The following is a 22,947-nucleotide window of genomic DNA, read 5'->3' on the forward strand; positions in this document are numbered from 1 at the left end:
CAGTGCACTGCCCATGTTGTGGCTACTTACTGCAGTCATCGTTCTTCTCGATATATCATACTTTAAAAATAAAAACCTGGGCACCGGTCCTCCTGTTCCTATGTTCACTACTTTGAGCAAAAAAGATAGATGATCACCAATGGACAACATAGATCAATGTGGGGTGACTGTGGGTGGTGTGGTAATTAAAACTCACGAATGCTGCACCATTTGGGAAGTCATTAGACAAAACAGTATGTGGATGAGATTTTCTCATGCCTAATTGCTGCAGCTGCTTTGATTTAAATAAGAAAACTCTCTTCCACCTTTATGGAAAAGGCAAAAAGAATTAAGTCTCTGAAAGTGTCATGGTCTGGTTTATGCTCACCTTATAGAAGGGAGATAAATCCTACTACTTCTCAAATGGAGCAAGAACAGTATAGGCAGACCTGAAAATATGGCAGCAGGTTATCTGAAAAGAGCTGGGTCCACACCAGTTTTTTGATATGACCATACAGTTTGAATTTCTTGTGAGTGTGAGAGAAAGTTTTGGGAGAAAAGCAACTGCTAGCTAAGAATTAAGTAATGAATCCACATGGAAGCCTCCATCCAATTACCACCATCCTGAATGACCCAAAGGGTGTGCATCCTTTAGACACATGGCTTAGATTTCAAACCAGCCACAGTTAGGAGTTGGGAGACTGCTGTGAATAAAGGAAAGAGAAAAGGGGGCAGTCACATAAGTAGCAGTAGGGGGTCAGATAGTTAAAACTCAGCAAACATTTATCCAGTAGGCATTTAAATTAGTATTTGGAACACCAAAGTTTTGAAGCTTCTCGCTCTTAGTTAACAGAAATTTACCTTCACCATGTAATTTCAGGTGCCAAAACAGCTGTTGAAAAAGAACAGAAGCTATTTTTATACCCTGTAGTAGTTTGGAGAAATAAAATTGAGCCAAATATGTTAATGATATTGAAAGGCATTAAACATTTGGTACATAGACAGGACCTAGTAGGTTCATTTCCACATAATTGGTAATGTGCTCTGTACACTTGGGTATCTAGCTAGTTGGTGGAGCTAATTTCCTGGTCTCTATGTCATTCTGTTTCCCTTGGTTGGGCCAGTTAATCCTGTGTGTTAAGTTTAATCTCCTATCTGTAGAACCATTGTGGTACCTAGCATCAAATCCCTATCTACTAGTCTAACCCTGGTTTTATGTGAGTGATATAATAACCAGATTCCATTTTGTCCCTCTCTTGTGACATGCCACCTGCCTTTTCTGGTTCTGGAGACAAGATCCCATGATCTATGACCATGCTAACCTGCCTGGAACCCTAAACTCCCAGAACGTGGAAATCTCCCAGAACTTGCCTTGAGAGTGAGCAACCTAGTAAGCATCTTTCAATGTCTGTATCCGTAGTAGGGCTTGGGAGTGGTTGGAAAGGAAAGAGCAGTGGGCGCCTCTGAAAGGTGCATTTGCATAGCTTGCAGACCTTTGGTTTTGAATTTGTTTCCTTGGAATAATCTTAGAGGGAACCCTTGGTAATGGTGCTGGTGCCTGTGGGGATTCCAAGTCTAATGCTTTGAGGCATTGCTGTCTGCTTACAGAGTTGTGTGATGCCTCTTTCCTGTCCCCTGTCTTGGTACATCTCCTCCTCCTCTGGTTTGCACTGGTATATTGATCCATGAGACTGGGTGCATCTCCATCAAGTAAAATTACTTGATGCAACAATATGAGTCCCTGTGGTACATCAGACACTTATCGCATCTTGTTTCCTTAGCCTCTTCAGCAACTTTATCAGATTTAAAGTATTATTCTCATTTTAAGTAAGAAGAAACTCAGAGTCAAAAGTTTAAAAACCTGGCATAGATTGCATAGCTATTAAGTGGCAGAGTCTAAATGTGTCCTCATGATTGACCCATTCCAAGCCTATGCTTTAACCCTGATGCTGTTCCACTGTCCTTCTACATACCTTCTGTTGACTTTTTTTGTGCACCTGGCTGGCTGTGTCTTATCCATGGATCCATTTTCTCTTTGTTGGATTGAGCTTCTAAGTGTCTGGGGATTTGAGCAGCTCACCTTCTCCAAATGGGCAGGTTTAGTTTCCAGTCATCTGCCGATCTGATATCACCTATCCCACCATCGATAATCACAGCACACCTGGCTGAGTGCTGAGATATAACGTAATCATCTCTATTTCAATACCCAGAGATTCAATACCCGGAAAGGAGCGGGATTTCAAAGTACATTTTGACCTACGCTTTCACTTAAATAGGTCCTTTTGGCCCCTTAAAGATAGTGCATGTCTTTGTCATTTTCCAGTTCTACAATATTCCTGTCACATATGTGGAAGAACCTAGTAAGTGACTTTTCTTATTTCCTGTAAATAACTCCTTAAGATTCAAACACGTTAGGCAAACTTTCCCAGTTTCACAAGGGTTTCATCCAAGAGAATCATACTCCTAATCTTAATACCACATGGCTATGCAAGTTATATTATTACTGAAGGTAAAATTTCATAGGACAATAAAAGGCACCCCAAATATTAGGCAGCATTGTATGTTGTCATGAGAATGTGTTTATTGCGTATGGAAAATTCCAACAGTCCATTTGTAACTCATTGTTTGGAACTCAGTATACATATAAATTACGTTATAAATCCTAGAAAAATTCCCAGGATAGCAAATAAAAAACTACTAAATCCATATGTGACTGTGCTAATGGTATAGGAAGAGTTCATTTCATCCAGTTCCATTAGGCAAACCATGAGTTCTAAATTTGAACATTATTTTGAGCAAATGATGCCTAAGTGAAAATTATTATTATATTTTAAACCACTTCGGATATGATACTCTCCTTGGGAGTTTTTATTGCATTTACTAAATTAATGTCCCTCCCACCCAAAAAGCTTATGTTACTTTTAAGAACATTTAAATTACACTGCCATTAGTCATGTCAAGTTTGTATTCCAACATGGTCAGGCCAGGTGACTATTCAAATGATTTGCATTGCATTTCGTCTCCCATCTTTGCATCAGGCAGTGCCTTGAGGTAGATCTTTTCCACAAAAATCATCTTGCAGTTACCATGAGCACTACTATGGGGTTGGTACTGTGATCAGTAGCCAAGAAGCCTTATTCATTATTTCTACAGCTGTTAGTTTTATTATTATTTTTTTTAATATCAGCATCTTTTTTGCCTGTGCTGAAATAGTAACTATGTAAAAGATTCAGTAGGACAAAAAAATGCTTCAGAAGAGTTCTTGGGCAGGGGATTTGCTGTGGTCAAACTCAGTAATACTATTGTATAAAGAACACTACTTTGTCAAAATGTCTGAATTTCCTCAATGGAAAAATAACACACACACACACACACACACACACAGAGGTTGACTGCATCTGCAGTTATATGAATACAGCCAACTCACCCCTAGTTTTTGAGTGCAGTGAATATATAATGTTAGGTGTATAGATATATACAACAAAATCTTCCAAGTAAACAGGTCAGTGTTAACATTTGTCTGAATATGCAAATTAAATGTTTTAATTTTTCTCTTGAAATACTAGGTATATATAATTGTAGAGTCTTGATTTAATATTTATTTTATTAAACTGTGTATTTTGAATTTTTATTTGAGAAATATTATCTTTAATGTGATTTTTGGATCAAGAAGTTTACCTAATCAAAATGAAGACAGATAACAAACAGAGACAACAGTGACCCTTCTGTGAAGTGTTGATCAAGTCAGATCAGCAACTCTTGATGAGTGAATTTCCCCACCTTAAAAAATGGACTTCACTTGACATATCTTTCACTGCTGGGATGGTAGAAGGATGAAATGATATAGCATATGCAATGCATTTTGAAAATAAAAGCTGAAAAAATAAGTTAAAAATATTTTATAGTTATGTCTATATTTTGTGGGCCTGCTGCAAAATAAAGATCATAATTTTAAGTGCACACGTGGAAAAGTCATAATAAATGATGTCAAAAATTACTCATTGAGTGTGACGTCAGTATCATGGCAGAGTGAGCTCTTCCCTTGGACTCTCCCCCCTAAGATGCAATGGAAGGGACATTCGTATACCAACAGAGGACATTCACACAACACAAAAGATGTCTGAGAGAACCACACAGCCAAATGTCTGGAGGAAGAGGTGCTGAACCCCCTAGAGGAAGTTGAAGGAGGTAAGGGGATCTCCTTTCCTTCCCCCAATGGCAGCAACCCAGGGCACAGGACCACCCATGGCTCTGAGAGGTGAGGGGGAGGGGAGGCCCTCTGAGGGAACAACTTCACTCTCCAAGTTCCCTCACAGCCCGTCGGAAAGCCCCACACAGAGGTGACTAAGCTACTGTGGGAATGTCTTCATCACGCCAGCACACCAGGAGAGCAGATAGCAAGGGCAGAGTGAGAATGCCCCTGGGATCAAGCAGGTGAAAGAAAGCACCCCTTCCCCCACCCAGTGCTCCACCTCAGCAGGTCAGCCACAGCACCCGCACATATGATACAGAAGCAACAGCTGGGAGTGAGCGAGCCAGGGTCACAGCGGGCTCAGAATACACAGCTCTTGACCCCCACCCAGTGGCAGCAGGTGGAATCTGTGACCAGATACTATCACTATGCAGAAGCACAAATCCACGCCATATAACAGTATCAAAAAACCATATTAATACTCCAGACCAGAAGGAAAATGACAAGCACCTAGAAATCAATCATGAAGGCAAAGAAATTTATAATCTAAATGACAGAGAATTGAAAATAGCTATAATTTAAAAAACTCAAGTTCCAAGAAAATACAGATAGACAGTTCAATGAGATGAGAAACTTCTTCACAAAGGAGATTGAAACTATAAACAAAAAGCAATCAGAAATGTTGTAGATGAAAAACACAACAGATGAGATAAAAAAAAAATCTGGATTTCCTGAATAACACACCTAATATTATGTAAGAGAGAATTAGCAGTCTGGAGGACAGAAATATAGAAATATTTCAGATGGAGGAGGACAGAGAACCAAGACTAAAAAGAAATGAAGAAATTCTCCGAGAACTATCTGACTCAATTGGAAAATGCAGCATAAGGATTATAGGTATTCAAGAGGGAGAAAAGAAGGAGAATGGAGCAGAAACCTAGTTCAAAGAAATAATAAAGTGGAGACCTTCCCAAACCTGGGGAAGGAGCTGGAAATACAAGTGAAATAAGCCAATATAACTCCTAATTATATCAATGTAAAAAGACCTTCTCCAAGGCATATAGTAATAAAGCTGGCAAAAGTTGATGACAAAGAAAAATTATTAAGGGCAGCAAGGCAGAAGAAAATAACTTACAAAGGAACCCCTATCAGGCTTTCAGTGGATTTCTCAGCAGAAACCTTACAGACTAGGAGACAGTGGAATGATATATTCAAAATTCTGAAAGACAAAAACTTTCAGCCAAGAATACTCTATCCAGCAAAAGTATCCTTCAGATATGATGGAGAAATTAAAACTTTCCCAGAAAAATAAGAGCTAAGGGAGTTCCTCACCACAAGACCCCCCCCCCCCCCCCACAACAAGTGCTCAAGAAGGCCCTCATACCTGAAAAAAAGAGAAAGCCTTTACAAAACCTTGAGCAAGGAGATAAACAGGTAGAAAAAATCAGAAAATTGCAGCTCTCTATCAGAACAGGTTAGCAAACACTTAATTATAACATTAAAGATAAAGGGAAGGAAAACATCAGAAGTAAATATAATCTCATCATTTTAACTACAATCTCACAATACAAGATGGAATAAGTTGTGACAATAATAACTTTGAAGGAGGAGAGGAAAGGGATGGAATTGGCTTAGTCTAAGGAAATAAGAGGCTATCAGAAAATGGACTATCTCATCTATGAGATTTTTTAATACAAACCTCATGGTAACCACTAAACAAATAATCAGAACAGAGACACAAATGATAAATAAAGAGAAAACTAAGAAAACCGTCATAGAGAACTACCAAACTGAATTGGTAGTCCAAAATACATGGGACGAGAAACAAGGGAAATGCAGAAAAACTGGAAAATGAGTGATAAAATGGCAGCACTAAGCCCTCATGTCTCAATTATGACTCCAACTATAAACATGTGGAATTCTCCAGTCAAAAGACACAGAGTGGCGAGATGGATTAAAGAACAAGACCCAAAAATACACTGCCTCCAGGAAACACAGCTTTAAAGACAAACACAGGCTCAGAGTGAAGGGATGGAAAAAGATACTCCAAGCTAATGGCAAACAAAAGAAAGCAGGAGTTGCCATACTTAGACAGAGTAGACCTAAGATGAAAAAGGCAATAAGAGGGGCCGGCCCCATGGCAGAGTGGTTAAGTTCACATGCTCTGCTGTGGTGGCCCAGGATTTCACCAGTTCGGATCCTGGGCACAGACATGGCACCACTCATCAAGCCACGCTGAGGTGGCATCCCACATGCTACAACTAGAAGGACCCACATCTAAAAAATATACAGCTATGTACCAGGGGGCTTTGGGGAGAAAAAGGAAAAATAAAATCTTTAAAAAAAAAAGGCAATGAGAGACAAAGAGGGGCAGTATGTAATGATAAAAGGGAGACTCCACCAAGAGGACATAACACTTATAAATATATATGCACCTAACACAGGAGCACCCAAGTACATAAAGCAAATTTTAACAAACCTAAAAGGAGATATGAACACCACCACAATAATAGTAGGGGACCTTAACACCACACTTACATCAATGGGTAGATCATCCAGACAGAACCTCAACAAGGAAATAGTGGATTTAAGTGAAAACTAGACCAGATGGACTTAATAGATGTATACAGAACACTCCATCCAAAAACAGCAGAATACACATTCTTCTCAAGTGCACATGAAACATTCTCAGGGATAGACCATATGTTGGAAAATAAGACAAGCCTCAATGAATTTAAGAAGATTGAAATCATATCAAGCATCTTTTCTGACCATAATGCTATGAAAGTAAAAATCAACTAAAAGAAAAAAGCTGGGAAAGAGACTAGTATGTGGAGATTAAACAATATGTTATTGAACAATCAATGGATTATTGAAGAAATTAAAGTAAAAATAAAAAAATATTTGGAGACAAATGAAAATGAAAATGCACCATACCAACTCATGTGTGATGCAGCAAAATTGGTCCTAAGAGGGAAATTCATAACAATACAGGCCCACCTTAACAAACAAGAGAAATCTCAAATAGGCAATCATTTTTTTTAATTTAATTTTTATTGAGTTAATGATAGGTTACATTCATGTGAAATTTCAGTTGTACATTATTGTTTGTCAGTCGTGTTGTAGGTGCACCCCTTCACCCTTTGTGCCCACCCCCCACCCCACCTTTCCCCTGGTAGCCACTAATCTGTTCTCTTTGTCTACATTTTTAAATTCCTCATATGAGTGGAGTCATACAGAGATTATCCTTCTCTATCTGGCTTATTTCACTTAACATAATTCCCTCAAGGTCCATCCATGTTGTTGCAAATGGGACGATTTTCTTCTTTTTTTACGGCTGAGTAGTATTCCATTGTATATATATACCACATCTTCTTTATCCATTCATCTGTTGATGGGCACTTACGTTGCTTCCATGTCTTGGCTATTGTAAATAATGCTGCAATGAACATTGGGATGCACGGGACTTTTGGAATTGCTGACTTCAAGCTCTTTGGATAGATACCCAGTAGTGGGATAGCTGGATTGTATGGTAGTTCTATTTTTAATTTTTTGAGGAATCTCCACACTGTTTTCCATAGTGGCTGCACCAGTTTGCATTCCCACCAGCAGTGTATGAGGGTTCCTTTTTCTCCACAACCTCTCCAACATTTGCTACTGTTAGTTTTAGATGCTTTTGTCATTCTAACGGGTGTAAGGTGATATCTTAGTGTAGTTTTGATTTGCATTTCCCTGATGATCAGCGATAATGAACATCTTTTCATGTACCTATTGACCATCTGTATATCTTCTTTGGAGAAATGTCTGTTCATGTCTCCTGCCCATTTTTTGATTGAGTTGTTTGATTTTTTGTTGCTGAGTTGTGTGAGTTCTTTATATATCATTTATTGAAGAGATTTTCCTTTCTCCATTGTAAGTTCTTAGCACCTTTGTTGAAGATTAGCTGTCCGTAGATGTGTGGTTTTATATCTTGGCTTTCTACTCTGTTCCACTGATCTGTGTGTCTGTTTTTGTACCACTACCAGGCCATTTTGATTACTATAGATTTGTAGTATATTTTTGAAGTCAGGGGTTATGATGCCTCCAACTTTGTTCTGTTTTCTCAGGATTTCTTTGGCTATTCAGGGTCTTTTGTTGCCTCATATGAATTTTAGGATTCTTTGTTCTATTTCCGTGAAGAATGTCATTGGGATTCTGATTGGGATTGCATTGAATCTGGGGATTGCATTGAATCTGTTGATTGCTTTAGGCAGCATGGACATTTTAACTATATTTATTCTTCCAATGCATGTGCGTGGAATCTCTTTCTATTTCCTTATGTCATCACCGATTTCTTCCAATAATGTCTTATACTTTTCATTGTATAGGTCTCTCACATCCTTGTTTAAATTTATTCCTAGATATTTTATTCTTTTTGTTGTGATTGTAAATGGGATTGTATTCTTGAGTTCTCTTTCTATTAGTTCATTATTAGAGTATAGAAATGCAATGGATTTTTGTAGGTTTATTTTGTACCCTGCAACTTTGCTGTAATTTTTCAGTACTTCTAATAGTTTTCCAATGGATTCTTTAGGGTTTTCTATATATAAAATCATGTCACCTGCAAACAGCAAGAATTTCATTTCTTCATTTCCTATTTCAATTTCTTTTATTTCTTTTTCTTGCCTAATTGCTCTGGCCAAAACCTCCAGTACTATGTTGAATAAGAGTGGTGAGAGTGAGCACCCTTGTCTTCTTCCTGCTCTCAGAGGGCTGGCTTTCAGTTTTTGCCCATTGAGTATGATGTTGGCTGTGGGTTTGTCATATATGGCCTTTATCATGTTGAGGTACTTTCCTTCTATACCCATTTTATTGAGAGTTTTATCATAAGTGGCTGTTGGGTCTTGTCAAATGCTTTCTCTGTGTCTATTGAGATGATCATGTGGTTTTTATTCCTCATTTTGTTAATGTGGTGTCCTTGGTATAAATCCCACTTGATCATGGTGTATGATCTTTTTAATGTAGTGCTGTATTCAGTTTGCCAATATTTTGTTCAGGACTTTTGCATCTATGTTCATCAGATATATTGGCCTGTAATTTTCCTTCTTTGTGTTGTTCTTGTCTGCCTTTTGGATCAGGGTGTTGTCGGCCTCGTAGAATGAGTTAGAAACTGTTCCGTCTTTTCAATTTTTTGGAATAGTTTGAGAAGGATAGGTATTAAATCTTCTTTGAATGTTTGGTAGAATTCTCCAGAGAAGCCATCTGGTCCTGGACTTTTATTTTTTGGGAGGTTTTTGATTACTATTTCAAACTCTTTGCTTGTGATTGGTCTATTCATATTCTCTATTTCTTCTTGATTCAGTTTTGGGAGATTGTATGAGTCTAAGAATTTATCCATTTCTCCTAGATTGTCCAATTTGTTGGCATATAGTTTTTCATTGTATTCTCTTATAATCCTTTGTATTCTGTGGTATCTGTTGTAATTTCTCCTCTTGCATTTCTAATTTTATTTATTTGAGCCTTCTCTCATTTGTTCTTAGTGAGTCTGGCTAAAGCTTGTCAATTTTGTTTATCTTTTCAAAGAATGAGCTCTTCGTTTCATTCATCCTTTCTACCATTTTTGTTTGTTTGTTTCAATTTCATTTATTTCTGCTTTAATTTTTATTATTTCCCTCCTTATGCTGACTTGGGCTTTGTTTGTTTGTCTTTTTCTAATTCTGTTAGGTGTAGTTTAAGATTGCTTATTTGAGGAGTGACGTCAGTGACATGATGGAGTGAGCTCACCTGGGACTTTCTCCCCTCCAAATTACAACCAAAAGGAGTAACTGCCTTCCAACCAAAAAAAAAATCCTAATAACAGAAATCGTCAGAGACCCACAGCAGCCAAATGACAGAGGATGGAGAGGCTGGAGCCGTCCTTGGAGGAGCTGGAACATGGTAAGAGAGAACTTCGCTCCCTCCCCTAGAGACTGGGATCACTGCTGTGGGTGAGGGAAGGCACAGGGGAGGGGCCGTGCACCCATGGGATCGTCCAGGACTCCCACAGACCCGTGCAGCACAAATCCTCTAACGGGGGAAAGCTTTCGTGTGGGGGGACCCCATCAAGCTAGGGCCCCAGTAAACCAGAGAGCGAGAGCTGATCGGAATCCAGGTCTGCACGCGAGAGAAAGTGCCCCTTCTCCCCCAACCCATGCTGTGTGCCGCCATCATAGCTGAAAGAAGAGGGCTCAGAACACACTGCTCTTGACTCCCATCTAGTAGCGACAGGCTGTAACTGCAACTGAATAATAGCATTATGCACCAAAACCACTCCTCTACCATCCAGCAATTTATAAAAGCTCCAGACCAAAAGGAAAACAATGAAAACACAGAATTATGTCCTGAAGACTTGGAAGTAGGTAAACTAAGTGACAATGAATTCAGAGTAGCTATCATCAAAAAACTCAATGAGGTAAAGGGAAATATAGAGAAACAAGTCAATGAGTTCTGGAGTTACTTCACAAAAGAGATTGAAACTATAAAGAAGAATCAATCAGAAATACTATTAAAATTCTAAAGAAATACTAAATTTGCCTTGCAAAAAATGCTATCATATCTTTATCCTCCAAGATTGCTTGTTACAGAAAAGAAAATACTCTGAAAGTTTAACTGTTCATTGACACCAAATTATTCTTTGAATTTCTCTTCAACTTGACTTCAACGGAGATGTTGAAAGAAAATTAACTTACATTTTTTTGTATGCTTTCACCATGCAAAATATAGGCATAATCCAAATGAGAAAAATAAGCATATATTTGCATTGTATCGAGTTAATTTTCACACGCTATACTATACGTTAAAACACTTAGGAAAGCGTGTATAATTTCCTTTTAAAGTCTGATGCTTTAAGCTTTGAAGTGACAATGTTTCAACATCTAAACAACTACAGGAGTATCAAAATCATTTTTCACTTTCTTACATTCACATTATCATATTGGGTCCTTCATATATTCCAGGGGTCAGCAAATGGCAGTCGTTTGCCAAATTCAGTCCACTGCTCATTTTTTTAAATAAAGTTTTATTGGAACACCTCCAAGCTCAGTCATTTACATATTGTCTATACCTGCTTTTTGCAGCAATGGCAGAGTTGAATAGCTGCCCATGTGGCCTGCAAAGACAAACATATTTACTATATCACCATTTGCTGAAAATGTTTGCAGATGCCTGGTATGTATCGATTTATATCATTTTTCTAGGAACTTTAACACACACAGGAAATGTATAAGAGAAGTACAGCTGATTTATTAAGGTGAAGACTTTACTAATGGTGGTACTGTAACTTTGTTTTGAGTTCTGCTAAAGAAAGTTCAAAAAGTATATTCATGGTTGGCTGTGAGAAAACTAAACTTAAACCATTTTTACACAATATGTATCAGTGTCCCTTTCACAATGATTTGATTTTAGATGCTAACAGTGCTCTAGTGTATAATGCTAAAGCTGTTTTTAAAAAATCATTTCACTGCAATTAAAATTTTATTATACTTAGTATGAAGATGTGCCAGCCAAAAAACTATTGTATTAAAAATAGAGTTTTAAAGATACAATGGATCTGAGACACAACCTGATCCTTTTTTTCAAGAGAGGAAAACATGCTAGAGAAATTAAATTTTTTTCTCACAATCATACTGTGATTAAATAACAGAACTGAATTTAAATCTTGTGTCAACTACTATTTCCATTTCTTTGCCTCTGAACCCACCTGAACATATTCCTGGAAAAAATATGAAAATAGTTCACTATTGTTCCAACTGTCACTGAAACCAGTTTGAGGGTCTACGGACAAGTTTTTGGTATTTGGCTGATTTTCAGCCATGTTGTTTCTTATTATCTTTTTGTCTTCGTTTTGATGATAGTCTAAAGATTAATGAAGTATGTCCTGCATCCTCAAGATGGGTAATTTTATGTAAGACTCATTATGAAGTCTCAATACCTTTGTCTGTGTTTACAGTTGCCTTGACACCAAGTAGTACCCTTTGCTTATGTCAAGTAATGAGAAAAGAAGAGAGATGGGCTAGGTATATAAATGATGTGTTTATCCCAGTGAATACCAAATGACCTCAACATAGGTTGTGTGGGTGAACTTTGTTCTTCCAAAAAGAGAGAAGCATGCACGTGTGGTGAGTATGGGGGCATTGCAGTTGAGTGTGTCACTCTGCAGTTGGGTATGCCAAATGCAACATACTTGCACATGGCTGCCTGTTCCACCGTTATGTTCTAAGCAACCAATTAGTTTCAGCAATGCAGCAGCTTCTATCACATTAAATTAACAGTAATTTGGATTTTATTGGTTTTGTTGCTTTTGATTTGTAAATTTGGTTTGTTTTATTGTTGTATAATGCTAAAGATGAAGGAGTTTATAATCAGTTTATGTTTGCATATTTTTACATAACATAAAGATGATGTTGATGATATCTTGATGAAGATGATAAATTAAGTCAATGCTGGAAATCAAGGAGAACTTTATTTTTTTTTCATCGTTATTATTTTGTTAAGACTATTTTTTTAGAGCAGTTTTAGGTTCACAGAAAAATTGAGGAGAAGGTACAGAGATTTCCCATATACCCACTGCCTCCACACATACACAGCATCCCCCAATATCAACATCCCTACCAGAGTGAGACATGTTACAATTGATGAACCTACATTGGCATGCCAGAATCACCCAAAGTCAATAGTTTACATTACAGTTCACTCTTGGTGTTGTACATTCTGTGGATTTGAGCAATGTATAATGACATGTTTCTATTATTGTAGAATCATACAAAGTAGTTTCCCTGCCTTAAAATTCCTCTGTGCTTCTCCTATTCCTCCCTCTCCTCCTCCACAATCCCCTGGCAACTACTGGTATTTTTACTGTTTCTATAGTTTTGCCTTTTACAGAATGCTATAGTTGGAATCATACAGTACGTAGCCTTTTCACATTGGCTTCTTGCACTTAGTAATATCCACTTAAGCCTCCTCTGTGTCTTTTCATGGCTTGATGGCTCATTTCTTTTTAGTGCTGAGTAATAGTCCATCGTCTCCTGTACCACAGTTTATTTATCCCTTCACCCACTGAAGACATCTTGGTCATTGTTTTGTTTTGTTTTGCTTTTACTTAGAAAAAATTTTTAACTGAGGTAACATATACCTAGCATAAAATTTGCCATTTTAACCATTTCTAAATGTACTTTCAGTGGCATTAAGTACATTTACATTGTGTGCAACCATCACCTCATCCACCTCCAGAACTTTTTCATCTTGCAAAACTGCAACTCTGTCCCCATTAAACAACAACTCCCCACTCTCTCGTCCCTTGAGCCTCCGGTAACCACCATTCCTCTTTCTGTCTCTGCAAATTTGACCACCCCAGGTATCTCATGTGAGTACAGTCAGACAATATTCAGCCTTTGGTGACTGGCTTATTTCATTTAGCTTCACCTTCCTTTTGGAGGCCGTCTATGCAGTATGCAAGTGTGGGAATGTCTACAGTAGCCTGGAAAGAATTTTCACCTGGCTCTTCTCCCTTGCCTTTTGTCAGACACTCACAGAAAGTTGTGACTGCCTGAGACAGAGGCTTGCTCTTGTGACAGGCGCATGTATTTTATTTGCCCAGTGATTTGTGGGGAGACAGTAGTCAAGGCGTCCCTCCCTTGCTGTTTAATTTAGCATGAGAGGTGTGGCTGCTGAAACTTAGCCACCAGTCAGGGTGGGCTATCAAAAGGTCAGATTTCACATCCATGGGGTAAATTGCCACATGCCTTTGTTGTATCAGCCTTCAGCTGGGCTTGGCAATTGACTATCAGTAGCAGGCAAACTGTCTACTCCAGCTGCCGAAGATGGGTGGGCTCCCTTGTGCTGAGCCTGGGCTTGTTAGAGAAGCCTAATGTGATGTACTGCCAAGGGATGTAGTGCTGACAGAGAGCAGTGAATTCTTCCAGCGGACATCCCTTCCAGGATATTCTGGACACTCATGTCCGCTGACCCTTTATCACAAATGATAATAATGACGGCCATGCTGGCAATGATGATTTCCATTTTCTAGAAGAAAGGATACAATTGGATTTGTCTCCCCCACCGTAGATGCATGCTTTTCTCTGTAGACTACTAGAGTTCACTCAAAGAGCATGTGGTGAGGTCATTCACCAGGATAAACACATCATTCAAGTAACTGGCCCATCCCTCTTCTTTTCTCATCACCTTGAAACAATGCCAAGGTGATTGTACACACTGACAAGGGCCAGGTACTGAATCCTCATGATGGGTCTTGCTTAAGCTGTGTTTACTTCAATAAACCTTAATTAAGATGAAAGAAGAAAAGTCACCTTCATTATGATTTTTTTCCCTGCTATAAGCTGATTTCTTTCTGAATACTATGAAAGTCAACGTTTATTCCCCAATGATTCACATAGAAAATTTTGGAATTATTTCTGACCTTTTTTCTCTTTAAGCTCTCTTAGCCAGTTATTCACCAAGTCCCAAAGAGTCTTCCTGCTCAGTTTATCTTGTTTTGATCACTCTGTTCCTTTTCATTACCCATATCCTAATCTTTTTGTTGGGCTTTGGCAAGAGCATCCTAGTCCATATCCTATTCCATCCCAAACCCCCACCAGTGAGCTACTAATGGGTTGGTTGTACTAGGTATACTCTGCTCAAAACTTCCAGTGGTCCCATATTGTAACAGATAATATTTAAATTCCTTAGCCTTCAAGACTCTATAAAATGGAGCCACAATGAGAATTTCTGTTACCTACCACAAGAATCCACCTATGTGATTTTTATACTTCAGCTTTCCCATATCCAAAGCTATCACCTCAGGAAAATTCATTGCCTCCTGATTCTTTAGTGTTATCTCAACGCTCTGCCTCAAGCCCCTTCCTTCCTTTTCAGTCTCATCTCATGCCAACTTCTCTCTTGTTCTCCACCCACCAACACCACGCTCTTCTTTTGTATCTAAACAAACATAGTCTTTCACTTCTTAACACTCTTTGCAGGTAGCATTTCTGCCACCTGAAAAGGCTTCCCACAACCCCTGCAGATGGCTATATGAATACTGTCCCCTTATCCTTCAGTTCATGTATGAATTGTCCTTTCTTTGGAGAACTTGTGGGCTCTATTTAAATTAACTCATTTTGTTTCTCCTCACGGCATTGCCATTTGTAACTCCTTGGCCTTTCCTGGGACATAATTATTTTGTCTGCTAATATTTTTTTTCTTTTTCCCTCTAGAAGGCAAGCTCTCTGTATGTCCAACTCCCAACACAGTTCCTAGCACATGATTGGTAATTGATAAATAGATGGAAGTGAATTAAGGAATAAATGGATGTCTTTCCTTTCTCCATTTTCCCTATGTGGAAAACCAACAGTCCTCCCATATTATAAAAACTCTTTTTATCCCTCAAAGTTGCTCCTTTTCTGTGTAGCCTTCAGAGTCACTTCAGATTCACAAGATGCTTCCTCTGTCAAACATGCTCTGGCTTGCCTGGCAGGAACTGACAAGTGCCATGACTAGTACACTTCTGATTTTATAAATATATTTGGAGGGCCTGGCACAAGGAATCTTTTCAATACAGTTGTTATTGTTCCAATTGCCTGGCCCAAGAACTTCAATGCAATAAGTATTTAATAAAGATAGTCAAATTGATTAGTTGACTAAAAGTGTTGAGATCCAACTTAGAAAGAAGACAAAACTTCTCTTCCTCAGCTAAAATTTTTGAGGCAGTTGAAGCAAATGTTTATAGAAAGCTCAAGGCTTCATCTTCTTAACTGGCTGTCTCTTAAAATGGGATAGAATCACAGGAACAGAGTGAATTTACTGTTTCTTGAGAGAGATCCATATTTTACTCAGGTTGCAGAAGTCTTATCTCAGTGATACTTTTGAAGTGATGGCAAGAATGGCTGGAGCCATCTGGGGCTCTTTTCACTGATAGTAATGGATAGAGGAGAAAAGAACCAGGGAGAAATTAATAAGATATCTTTGCAAAGGCCAAATTTTCTAGTTTCTGGACTGTTAGCTCTTTTACGATCTTTCCTCACTATTACTATACTGGGGTAAACGCTAAGTAGCTATGACAAAGAGATAGCGTATCACAGTGAATCAAAAAGATAGACATGTGTTTCTCTCTCATGGGTCCGGAGTCTGAAGGCAGATTTGGCTCTAAGTTTCATCCAAGACCCCCAGTAAAGCAGGAGACTCTCAGCTTCATCACATGGCTCCCAGTGCTATTCTGGGTATCACAAATTTTAGCCAGTAAGAAAGAAAAGGGAGAGAGTCCAACGCAAGCACCCATATGGGCCCAGAAGTTTCATGCAATAATTCTGTTCACATCCCAATTCTGAGAACTCGGTACAGAGAACACCTGGACCTAGACACTAGGAATAAAGTGTACAGTGACCTTAACCATAGAACAAAAGAAGGAAAAAATTAGGGAAACATCCAGAAGTCAGCCAAAGTCCAGTCTTCTATGCACCTAAATATATGCTTATTGCTTACTTTCCATAGAAACACCTGGACTCCATTCTCAGGGGAGACAACCCAAAGTCTCATACAGAGAGAGCATCCAGCTCAAAATACAGAGTCTTGAGGGAAGTATAGTTCTTTTCTTCAGATCCATACAAGGCTCCTCATCACACACTTTTTAATTTAAAAATTCAAAGTCAAGTTCCCTGCCCTCTTACATATAAAATGTCAGTGTGGTAGTAACAGGGTACATATGGATGGATATCTTCCATTCTGCAAAGGGAAGAATAAGAAGCAGATATAAGTAACAGATACATAGCAGTCATGAAATCTTACTCGATAGCCATGCTTCTGGCAGTGGCTTGGCTGCGTTGCTCTCTGGGGGGCATATCCCTGTTCATTATTCTCCTTGGCTGTGTATAAAATGGATGTTGGGCATTACACCTTACTTGGGTTACTGTAGATCCTTAAAAACTTTTCTTTCTGATATTCAGATGAGAGTTTTTGTAGGTATATTTTTGTAGGACAGGCTTGTAGTTTCATTAAAAATACAAATTCCTCAAAAACTTAGTACACTTCCAATTTATTTACTACCCAGTAGGTTCATGTGTCATTCCCCAAATTGTTTTCTGGAAAAAGATCTCAAGTCTGCCTCACACTTAGTTTAATCAAGATTTTCTCATCTTAATTCTGTCTACCTTGAGGTCATCTAATATATTAGGTGACATTGTGAATCAGATCATTGCCTCGGGCTTAGTCTCTTTATTTGCCTGAGATGGCTTAATATGGCCTTTGAGAAAGGCTTTGAACACCATTTGTAACTCCTGTTGGTGGAGGACAGAAACAGTTTTCTTTTTCTTAATGACCTCAATTTCTGACCTCCCTATTTTCTTACATCTCTGCTTGCAAATTGGCCAATTATTGCCTAAGTTAATCTCCTTTTTTGTAATGCCTTAGTAAAAGCAGTTAGGGACAGTGAACACAAGAACCTTCGGGCTTTTTCCATTCACATCCTGCAAAAATTACCGACTCCATCTTTCAATTTCTCATGTGACAAATTTACCAAATATTTTCAAGGTTTGTCCAGGGTCATCAACTTTCTATCCTAAACTATGAAATTCCTTGCTGCCTACTATCAAAATAATAAGCCAATGCCACTTTTGTTGTTGTTGCCTAGCACCGTACTTGTTGTATCAATTTCCATATGTGATAGTTTTACTAAATTCTAATAGAGTACCTTGCTATATGCCTAATAAATACTATGAAATCTAAGTATTTTAAAGAAAGTTATTGTATAATACTGGACTAGTTCTTGGAAAAAGTTGGGAAAATCTTGCTGATCCCATCAAATGCTGTTGACCTTTACAGCAAGTAGCTGGATTGTTTATCTTTGAAATATCCTGCCAGGGAAGCTGAAAGTTTGTTGAAACAAGCCAGTACTTTTAGCCAAAGAATCAGAGGCCATTAGTAGAGCAGAGATGGGATGGAAAGTATAAGAGTTAGTTGAAAATCGTCAGCAATAGTGCTACCCAAATTGTAGAAGTTGTAAAATGATGGCCAGAGTGTACAGGTCTTGCTCTGAGGAATGGTTTAGTTGATGTATAAAGGCGTAGGCACAATTTATTTGGTATTGGGGAGCATATCCATAAAATTTCCATGTGGAAATAGCCTGTTACCACTGAACTGTACTCAGATTCTTGGATTACTTTGGGGAAAATGGAGAATTCCTCTACAAATGAGTGCCCTGCATGAGTTTCAGATTTGTTACATCTTTCCTATTGAGGTGCTGCAGAAGATTTTTTACTTCTGGTTATTGAAATAGAAAGTAATCACAAACATATGATTTCCAATGTGAATTTCAAATAATTTTAAAGATGAGTCATAAAAGAAATTTATCATCATCATATTACTTTGTGGTAACTGGCATTATCCAAAAACAGACAAATATTTTCTAAATGAAAAATGCATCTCTTCAGTTTTCCAAAGGGAATAATTTATTTATACTATAAGAAAGAGTCTTGCTTTTCTTCTTTTTAAATTCTAATATTGGGCTGATTTTTTTCTCTTTTCTATGTCTAAAGTTCTTAAGAATTGACCATAATATTTATTTCAAAGGTCATTATGGCAACTGTCCAGCCAGAATGGCTATTATTCTTTCTTATATGTTCCAAATTGACTCTGTGATGTGAATTTATGGGTTATTTAGTTTGTTTTGGACACAATTTTATAATAATGGGAGCATAAGCCTATTTTTAACTGTGCTTTTTGATTTTGGAAATTTTCCATCCTATCTTGACATTTTGAGATGGATGTTAATAACTTACATGTGTAAACAGTAAAAAATATAATCCATTTGTGACTACCTAGAATACTTTCAGGCACAAAGGAGGTGTTGATGGGAGAATGAAGTTTCCTTTCTATTCTCTTTGCATTTTCACAAGGAATAATTAGCACAAAACTCCTGGTCTCTCTGCCCCTCACTCCCTCGTCCTCATATGCCTATGTGACTTTGGGACGAGGAGTTCGCGGTACATAACTCTGCTTCTTCCCTCCTTCACTTGCCTTCTGGGAGGCAGCCCGCTCAGTGAGAGCATGTGTCCCGGTCTGGTCCTCTGTGACCTCAATCCCCATACGTTATGGGAGGGGGATCTGGGATCCTTTAGCACTGTCCTTCATTGAGAGGGGAAATGAAATCTGGGATTCGGCTTTAGCCCATTGTTGATAAACATCAAACACATGTCTTCTAATCTAGCTTTGACCAATGATAAAGGTGATATTTAGCCATCTACCTGCCTTACTACTTTGCAAAAAAAAAAAAAAAAAGTGAAATGAGCTGAGAAAGCTCTAATACTAAACTCTGGTTCTTTATTGGGGAACCCTGAGAAATAGAAATGATGTGGGGAACTCATCAACAGAAGATATTGAAGCTTCAAGTAGGAGTTGGGCTCAAGGCTTCTGGCTTTAGGATTACCAAATGGGTTTCTAGAATTGAAATTTTCCCTTTGGTGTGTCACTCTCGTTTTGGCCATATTGACAAGAGAGAAGAAAATGTTTTCGTAATGATAGGTTATCTTAGGCAAAAGTCAGCCTCCAGGAGGACACCAGCTAAGCACACTTGTGTGGGACTCAGCGAAGATGTGGGCCTTAGGGTGCAGGTAGAGGTGGCTTGACCTTGAATCACACAGGCCCTGGATGTACAAAGACCTTCACAGCTACTGGGCAGCTTGAAGACTTCTAAGACATCATATATGAGGAAAGGTCTTGATTCAAGGAAAATATATTGTTTTAATTTTCGTATTCAGCATTTTCAGATATCAGGGGGCAGGCATTGGCAATCATTTGCCTTTTTAAAAAAATATATGGTGTTTTATAGCCAGGGTTTCATGGTTTCATGCCAGGACTTTAAATTGTACCTAAGTTCCGTGCATGTGGGGGAGCATAAGTATGTGAAGTTTGAGCTTTAAAAACTGTTACTATCAAGCTGATATTGGCCAGAAGGAAAAGAAATGAGGGGAGCAAATTCTATTGCATTTAAAGTTATTCTTAACTGCAGTCCCCTGAGGAAGGTGTGGAGGGCTGATCTCTTGGATTCATGTCTTCAGGCTATTAAGAGTCTCCTAGCAAGATGTGGGCTAAGTTGGCTTTGGACCTGAATATTATTGAAGCTCATAAAATGGCCTAGGTGTCAGAACCCAGTGGGATATGATTTAAATTTCTAGGATTGTGTCAAATTTAGGAAAATGTCTAGCAAGTGTCTTTTGTGTATGTGCTGTAAGATTGAAAGACATTTCCACAGATGAACTTCTGTCCATTTAAAACCTGTTCCTCCTGCACTTTAGACGTACCTTCAGTGCAGGGACCCATAGAATATTTTCCTGTAGAGACAGGGCTGCTGATCTGGCACCTTTGTGTCATGTCCCCAAGAGAATCAGCACAGTAGGTGGCGAGAGATTTCCTGGAAGCCATTCCTATACAAAGATGTTACAGTAGGGAGAATAATGGCCTCCAAAGATGTCCCTGTCCTAATGCCCAGAGCCTGTGAGTATGTTATCCAAATGGCAAAAGGGACTTTGCAGATGTGATTAAGTTAAGGACCTTGAGATGGGGAGATGATCCTGGATTATCCATGTGGGCCCAGTGTCATCACAAGGGTACTTATAAGAGGGACACGGAGGGTCAGAGTCAGAGCAGGAGATGTGAGGCTGGAAGTGGTATTGGAATGATGTGGGGTCACTAGACGAGGAATGTGGGCAGCTTCTAGAAGCTGGAAAAGGCAAGGAGATGGATTCTTCCCTAGAGCCTCCAGAAGGGATGCAGCCCTGCCAAACCATTTTGGACTTCTGACATCCAGAACTGTCAGATAATAAATTTGTGCTGCTTTATGTCACCATTTGTGATAATTTGTTACAGCAGTAATAGGAAACTAATAGTATTGGCTAGCAGTAACTTAACTATAGAAAAATTGCTGATATCATAAAAAATTCCACTAAGCTGAAACTAAATGTTACCCCAACTCATCCATCTCTTAACATGATCCCAAAATGCACTTGGAGAATCCAACCCTATCTGATATCAAGGATAGTATGGGAGAGAAGTTGGGAGTAAAGACACATAGAGATCATAGCTAATTGCAGGAAAAGTATCTTACTTTTGCAAATGTTGCAATAACAAATGGCCGTGTAAACTGAACCAAATTATTAGAGCCTGGGGCCAGGCTTAGGGTAAGCCACTCAAGTCCAAGGTCCAATCCTGTCCTCATTTAAAATTTTTATATTTTGTTCATTGTGGGATTTTTTTGCATTAATTTAGTTTTTTAAAAAAATAATGCATTAAAATATTATTTATCCTGATTATTTACTTTTTTGGCACTCCCTTAAATTTTACGCACAGAGTACCTCATTCCCTCCACTAAGGAAGTGACGGCAGAACCTCAGATTTATCAGCCTCACAGTAAATCCAGCTCTGCACCAGTGAATGATGTGGGAATAAAGAGAAGCACCTCCATCCTAGATAGATTTTTAGGCCTAAGCATTTCTGTAGCAAGAGGCAATGACAGCAGCTACTGGGACAAAAGATTCAACAGGTTGACTCCCCTGAAGGCAGCCTTTGGTTCCAGGAGCATGGGGCTCCGAAGAATTGGAAAGGTGGCGAAATGTTGGCAGGGAAGAGGGTCATGACTGGCTTGGCACTTCCATTAATTTGAAAATTGTACAAGATGGATGTCTCAAATGCTGCACCCTGAGAGAAAGAGCACACCATCAGAGTTTGAGTATGATGACAAGATTCTTGTGTATGTCACTCAGGATACTAAAGACAAGGGAGTGATACTATTTCTTTCACGTGTGGACTCGTCCATCTCATTCAGTGTACCATACACGGCACACATTGTGGCAGACCCTTCGTGCCCCAGTTAAACTCATGTTGGGTATCACTCCCGGTGAAATTTGGGTGCATTGATAGTAGGCTATGTACATCCCAGTGAGACTGAAACCAGACCGATGGTCTACATCTCTCGCCTTCTGTCTGACACCTCAGTGTCTCTGCCCTCGTAGTAGCAGTCATATCCACACCTGATGAACCACCCACCACAGGTTCTCTGCGACACAGAGAAGAGGAGTGATATGCGTACTTGGTGGGTTGGGATAAAGAAGTGGGTCTGGGTAGTGTTCTCCCTTCTTCCATTCCCATCTGTTATTAGAGGCAGCAACCCCCCAGAGAGCACATATTCTGGCATGCCCTCCCCACCATGGTTCCACAGGGCCACACCCCTCCTCGGGAGGCTGGAGGTGGAGGTCTGGTTTGGGAGGTTGACTAGGAGGAAACCCATTTTTCTGCCTTTCAATCTAACTTTTATCAGGCACAAATTGTATATTTTTATTCCCTTTTGCTTGACTTCTCTATCCATCTCTCAATTGTTTCCAAATTCAGGTAAGAAAAAGCTGATGTCAATTTGTAGGTCCTGTCAATCCCCAACAGTGGATGATCAATAAATCTTTGCTGAATAAATAAACAGTCTCATTTTTATGATTGGCCTCAATTTCATGTGTTTGGGTAGTTTCAAGAAAGTATGAATCATTTAGCTAAGTTTACCACGGGGAGAGAAATACTGTATATACATTACTAATCTTGAGTATATCTTATATCCAAATTTGATTAACTATATTTTTTGATGAATACAGTAAAACCACTTATACATCTTATTCCTTTCTTTAAGAAATATAATTGTTTTTCTGCATCCTGTTATAGTTTGTGTGTGTGTATGTGTGTGCTGGTAGGGGGCAGAAGCCAGACTGTGTAATGAAGATCTTTTAGCATGCACT

General features: G+C 38.8%; 1 long non-coding RNA gene across 1 annotated transcript; it reads left to right on the forward strand.

Moving 5' to 3' along the window:
• Positions 1 to 1,253: 1,253 nt before the first annotated feature.
• On the forward strand, positions 1,254 to 22,637 carry LOC138921951 (uncharacterized). Its single transcript, XR_011434996.1, has 4 exons — positions 1,254 to 1,369; positions 9,875 to 10,087; positions 11,266 to 11,356; positions 21,518 to 22,637. It is a non-coding gene; the product is annotated as an uncharacterized lncRNA (long non-coding RNA).
• Positions 22,638 to 22,947: the final 310 nt, after the last annotated feature.

Source organism: Equus caballus, chromosome X (genome assembly GCF_041296265.1).
Source record: "Equus caballus isolate H_3958 breed thoroughbred chromosome X, TB-T2T, whole genome shotgun sequence".
Taxonomy (NCBI): Eukaryota; Metazoa; Chordata; class Mammalia; order Perissodactyla; family Equidae; genus Equus; species Equus caballus.